This window comes from Chinchilla lanigera, unplaced genomic scaffold (genome assembly GCF_000276665.1).
Source record: "Chinchilla lanigera isolate Chin_1 unplaced genomic scaffold, ChiLan1.0 scaffold00012, whole genome shotgun sequence".
Lineage (NCBI taxonomy): Eukaryota > Metazoa > Chordata > Mammalia > Rodentia > Chinchillidae > Chinchilla > Chinchilla lanigera.
Window position 1 is genome coordinate 4873095 of NW_004955413.1, and position 6636 is coordinate 4879730.

Here is a 6636-nt window from a genome sequence, read left to right on the forward strand (position 1 = left end):
ATGAACTTCACTAGTTTCCTCTGCATTTTAAAATCTCTGTTTAATTCACTGTTTCTGTTGCAAGTGGCCATGCCTTCTCTAATGGTAAAAAACAGCATTCCAACAGTAAACTTGTAGAATCAGTTATTTAAAGTCCAGGACTTTGGGGATTGGTAATGCTGGGGTGAAGGAAGAAAGAGAAAATAGCTCTCTTTTTTAAAAAAAGACCTTTGCACCAGGGATGTAGCTCAGTGTCACAAGTGCCTGCCTGGCAAGTTTGAGGTCATGAGTTCGATTCCTGCTATCAAAAAAAAAAAGTTACCAAAAAAGACCTTTGCTTTGTGCTATGGGAAGGACGATATAGGAGGCAGGGGGCAAATGTTCCTATTGATGGTGAGAGTATGTTACATATTTAGAAGGGAGATAATAGGGAAAACTGCATACAAAATTGGTAGTGAGAAATGAGGACTGGAAAAGATTCTACAACTGATACAAATATTAGAGAAAAAGTCAAAGGCAGACAAATTAAAAGGTAGAGAGGAAAAAGAGAAATATTGAGAATGAATGACACAGGAGAAAGAAGTCAGGTAAAGAGATGTGGATGGATGGATGGATGTAAGGGACAAGGGAGAATTTCCTTACTCTGAATTATCTTGGGAGAAAAAAGGCATATATACACAGACACCCTTATAAAAGAGACAAGGGTAAAATAATGGAATAAAAGTGTGGGGTAAAACATATAGAAGCAGGAAAATGGAAAGAATAAAAAAGTAAAGTGAAACTAAAAAACAAAAAAAATGGCATCAAATAAAGAATAATTAAAGAAAGTTTTCTATTGTTTTGGATGTGTGACTCTTTTCCTCAGCCTAGGGTTAAGGAGCAGAGCTCAGGCCAGGACATGTCTCTGTTCATGCTGGGAGTCGAGTGGGAGCATGGCACCAGTGTAAGCTTCCAATCCTGTACAGCTGAGACTGAACCTGGCTTCTGGCCACGGGAGCCTGGTCTGTGTTCACCAGCCCTGGCCTTTCAGTGGGACTCCTCCCACTCTGCTCTCCAACTGCTGGCTGTCTCCTGTGATTGTCTTTCTCTCATCTGCTCTGGGAACTCAGCAGTGTGAGGCAGCTAAGGGCTGCTCTGGGACTCAAGTTGAAACTAGTCAGCCCTTCCCTACAGTCGTGTCCCTGCCAGCTTTTGCTCTCAGGTGGTAGCTGCAGGTACTTATACTGAGGTCACCTACCAACTGTTGATTGTGGAAGGCACTGTGGATGCAGTGTCCCTCATTTTCCTTGGACGTTCCCACTGCAGGTGATTCTTCTGGTTCTGATGTAGTTCTCTGATTCTCCATGAGGAAAATAGTTAACTTCACTTTGTCTCCTAGCTGTGGCTAGCCAGCCACTGTCCCAGGCACTACATGAGCTCACCTCCATGATGTGAGCTGCTTCTTCTGTATCCTTTAACCCCATTTTCTTCTCTCTGTCAGTTCCCTTGTGTTTTCCAGGTAACCTCCACTCACTTTGATTCCTCTCCAAGCTATTATTTTCCAGACTGTGTAGATACTTTGTCCTGGAGAAGCTGAGCTGCTGGCACACTCTGCCAGTTTGAGATGCTGTTCCAAGTAATTTATATGTTCTTCCACACATTAAAGCTCAGTAATTCTGTGAGGGAGGTGCTATTAAAATTCCTATTCTTATTATAATTCTTAATTCTTTTCAGTTACTAAAATAAATGTAAGGTTAAGAAATGTAACTTGCCAAAGGTCTTAGAACTTAGAAATGAAGAACCTAGATTCAAATCCAGACAGTTTAATTTAATAGCACAATATACTAAATATCATGTTGTGTTCTAACCCCAGGATGATTCACTAAGGGGTGCCAGGTAGTAGATGCATGTCCTAAGAATATACATATAACCATTCTCCTCTTTGCAAGTAGGGTCCTTATTGCATACCGTATCCCACTCTGTCCTTGAGTAATAAGATTTCTAGCTAGATATGTGTCAGTTATATTTTTATATATATTATTTATATCACATACCAGTTATACTTCTCAGCATTCATTATGACTAAGTGTGATCATGTGAGAGGTGTCACTTATGAGAGGCGTGTGGGTCACATCAAAGCACAATCCATGCTCTTTCCCATTCTACAGAGTGGCTGCAGATGGTCAATGCACCCCTACGGGTGCAAAGTCACAGGATTGAACAACTCTGACCAGCAACACCAAATAAGACCTTTAAAGTGAAAAATACATAAATTTTGTTGCTGAGCATTATGCATTTTTCTGACTTTTTTTGGTTCAGCACTATAGGGTAAGCTATTAGATGAAAAAAGTGCCAGGAGGAAAGATTCAGTTTCTATATAGATGAAGAGCCTGGGATGGGAATAAAGGTTCTGGGGTGGGGATAAGAACATATGAACAAAATGCAGCAAAGGACCATGGTGAAACATATGTGCATATACACATAGATATACACATGAGCACTGTTGGTACATAAACCCTATTAGAGAAGCTGAAGGAGATTGTGGAGGGATTTCTATACCATCGTGTCATGGTTGATTCATTGTGTCAATTTAAGAAGTTTAGAAGTTTAACTAAGTGACTCAGCAGGGGGCCAGGGTCCTCACTTTGTAATCATCCTCATCCTGTGCAAGAGGAGGGCAAGGAGATGGTGTAGACTTCATACAATATAAGGGTGGAAAAAAAGCTTGCTCCCCACCTTTTTGCTCTTGTTGCTTTTACTGTCTTCCACCGCTATGACCTGCTGCCCCTCTGCCATACCACCCTGCCTTGGAGCCAAATGATGATGGATTGAAACCTCCACAAACTGTGAGCTAAATAAACTTTTGCTTCCTTAATTTTGGGCATTGGGTATTTTGTGTCAGCAATGAGAGTAAAGTAACCAAGACACATGGTAAATATGTTTTAAACTCTAGACCAGCAGACCCATGAGTTACTTAGCACCATGATTAGAGAATGCAGAGCAATATGGCAGCCATAACAAAGGCCAGGCAGTGATAACAAAGAGGACTCAAAATGTGATTAATGGACAAAATATGTCCTTTCTAAGGGAAATGTGCAGCATCAGGAAGGGATGGCCTCTGTCCTACAAAGTACTCCAAAAATCTTGGCTATAAAAACAGCTCCCCCATTTCCTCTAAAAAGGGCTTCTCAGGAGACCTCTGTTGGGCCATTTTCAGATTAAGACAGAGAAAGCTTTTTCTTGTGGCTAATGTCATGGACTTAGCACAGAACATTTCTGCTAGAACTGTGTTGGCTATAATTTAGTCACACAGCTGAATCTCTGACACAACAGGTCCTTTCCTAATATGCATATTCTTGAAATTACATGTTGTTCAGGGGAAAGGAAAAGGCGTGGGCCAGACATGTGGAGAGCAAAATGTGTTTGGGGTACTGATTCGCTAACTGGATGAAAAGGGATAAAAGTTCAACAAAGAATTCTTTGTAACACAGCACCGTTGGAGAGTGTAAAAATATTTATTATCAATTTCCTTTTAATATGAATAATGAGAGTGTAAGAAATACTCTCTGTCTGAGCCAGGTTGTCACTCTCGAGCTGATGTTACTGCGTAGTCTTCCTAGGTTCTCTCTCCTACAAAGTCACAAGAAGCAAGTTGTCCTCCCTCATCCCAGTTTCCTGCCCTCTCAGGACTTCTTTCCCAGGATGCTGAAAAAGGTGGCCTGAAACAAAGAGCAGTTTTTGGTTCTAGCTCAGTTTAGCAAAATTACAGAACTTTCCTTTAGGCAAAAATAATTCAAAGTGACTCAGATTGCAAACATTTGCAAATACCAGTAAATATCTCAAAAAAATGATATAAGAACAGGACCAGAGCTGGGTGAGTGTGGGTCTGTAGTCCCAGTACTCTGGGAAGCTGAAGCAGGAAGATCACAAGTTTGAGCCCAGCTTGGGCAACTTAGTGACTTAGCAATATTTTGTCTCAAAATAAAAAAAAAAATGGTTGGGAATGTAGCTCAGTGTGACTGCCCTGGGTTCAGCCTCCAACACCAAACACACACACACACACACACACACACACACACACAGAATTAGGTGGCTTATGGACCACGGAAGACAGTTGCCAGACACCAACTGTATGTAGAGAGCTTTCTCTGCTACATGATCAACAAAGACATGAGGGCAGAAAAGAGAACAGTTTGCTTTAAAAATGACACAAACAGGGTGAATTCACCAGGAAAAAAAATAGGAAAATACAGTTCTAGAACCCTTATTCCTGAGCAACATACTAAGTCTTTCAGTGAGACCCCCCTGATTGACTAAACTTTCCATGTGGATAATTCCCTTTAGTAGGTTATCCCCACATGCAGTAATTACTTGAGATGCAGCAGTCACCCAAAATGAATTCATTCCCATCTTATCCACACCAAGAAGAGGACATCAGAAGTTCTGAATTTGTTCATTGGAAAAATTAAAGCCTATGTTTTTTGTGGTTCTTTCTATGTTTTTACAAAGAAAAAATCTGGAGTAATTTTTACCTTATCCCTGATATCTAACTAATAGAAAATACATTCTAATCAGGAAAGCCTAAAATTACTAGAAGCAATGGTCACCAAGTCTAATACATCACAAAGATGCTCACATTTTAATATCTAAACAGATTCTCCAAACTTTATACAACCTAGAATTAGCACTAAAGTATTGTATAATATTAAAAAACTCACACTCACATCTGAGAACCATGTTCTTAGTAGCACAATTGGTGTGTATTTGTGAGTGATCATGAGGAGGGGAGCCAAGGTTTACAGCCTCCGTGAAGATGCAGAGAATTTCCAGAGATGCCTAAAGGGGAAAAGTCAGTGTGTGAGAGAGACAGAGGAGCTAATTTTCATTCTGAACTCTTAGAAAGGACAGTTGTACACACTTCAACCTTTCTGGGCTCATTTACATGACGTCTTAGATAATAAGCCCATATTTCTTTGTTGTTCCATGGGTGAAATTGCTACTTATAAGTTGCTGGAATAGGTAGTTTCAGAGAAAGTCACCCCTTTTGAAACCATCACTTACTCTTCCAACTTTGGGATGTAAGTGTGAACAGGGTCTCAAGAACATATCAGAGGGAGAGAGTAGAAGATGAACTGAGGTATTAGAGGTATTTGTATGGATGACTAGGGGTTATAGTAACTTCATGTGAACTTTGAGATAAGGCACTTATCTCTTCCACTGTAGTATTTTCATTCGCATTGAGCTTGTTATTCTGTTTGTCTACAACCAAAACCACCATATGCTTTGATTAGGCTGGAGATATGACAGGCACTGTTCTTTCCATGAGCTCATAAAATGTTCTCAAATCCAAACATTCATCCAACCAAAAATTTTCACTCATTTACCTATCTCAAAACAACATATTAACTTTGTAGGCCAGGGGTTTCGATGTTGTGTGAGGGAAATTTGGTCAAAAATATCTCTGGGACATGTTAATAACAAGGCAGAACTATGGCGGATCCAGAGAACTTAAGAATCCACTGTGTGCCTGCTTCCCATGATGATGCCACAAGAAGGCACAGAACAGCCCGGAGGACGATGGGGTTGACTTACCCTGGAGAAGAAAGTCCCTTCACACATCCTAGAGGAAATATGCTCAAAATAGACTTCAGTGTTCCTCTGATCATTTCAACTCTACAAATGACAGGGACCTTCTATCTTTATTATTTAAAAATTGAATTTATAACCTCTACTTGATAAAGATTCAGTTACCTTTCCTCTCTGGCACTGATTCAAGTGAAAGGGATTGTTAGTGAAAGAGGAACATCATCAAAACAGGCACAGAGGAGAACTCTTTCCACTGACATGAGTTACTGAAGGCTCCGAACCAAAACTAAGCTTGATAAACATTTTGCCCAGAGAGCTTGGTTTGAGCTCAGAAGAAGAGGATTCAGGTAAGAACATGAGGACACTCTTTTCACTGAGCCAAGATTTGTGCTTGATGCTATAAGCTTTCTAACACAAAACTGACTGGGGTTGCCAGTGAATGGACAGAAAAATCCAGAGGGAAAGGGCAAATACTTATCTACCCTTCCCAGATGGTCCAACTTAATATAATCCTATCTTTGTTTTTACTCACAACACTGCAAGTAGCTGCATCCAAGTAGGACTAAAAGTACCACTGTCTGGAAAGCTCCCTCACATATTCCCCTAGTCCACAGAGCTCTCCAAATCCTCGTAGTGGGCATTAACTTTGGCTCAGTCAGGGCCTCTGAATACTTCATTTTCTACAGGTATAATGGGAATGGACTTCTGGCTCAGTCTTGTCCTGTTCCCCCCACCCCATCTGGGAATTCTGTCATATGTATGGTTTGTAGTGACTCTCGGCCCAGGTCATAGAAAGGTCTTCAAATCTAGAGAAGAAATACTATTTCCCCAGACCATATAGTAGGAAGTGCATTTTCAAGCTCACATCTGAATGGATCCCTTCCCTTTCCTCCTTCCTATGGTCTCATGGGTTCCACATAGAGACTTACATTTCTTTAGACATGTATCAATCTTACTGAAGGGGGGTTTAAATGTAACAAAGGCAATGAGAAGGATGGTCACTGCCAGTAAGATGCATAGCCAGGAGGCCACATTTGGGTCTAAGCTGAGGTCTGACTTAAACTCACACATGAAGACCAGAATAAGGACACT

At 40.7% G+C, this 6636-nt stretch overlaps 1 long non-coding RNA gene across 1 annotated transcript; it reads right to left on the reverse strand.

Moving 5' to 3' along the window:
* Nucleotides 1–3465: 3465 nt before the first annotated feature.
* Nucleotides 3466–6636, reverse strand: LOC102014340. Its single transcript, XR_260060.1, has 3 exons — nt 6474–6636; nt 4683–4794; nt 3466–3677 (listed from the first exon to the last, which is right to left on the reverse strand). It is a non-coding gene; the product is annotated as an uncharacterized LOC102014340 (long non-coding RNA).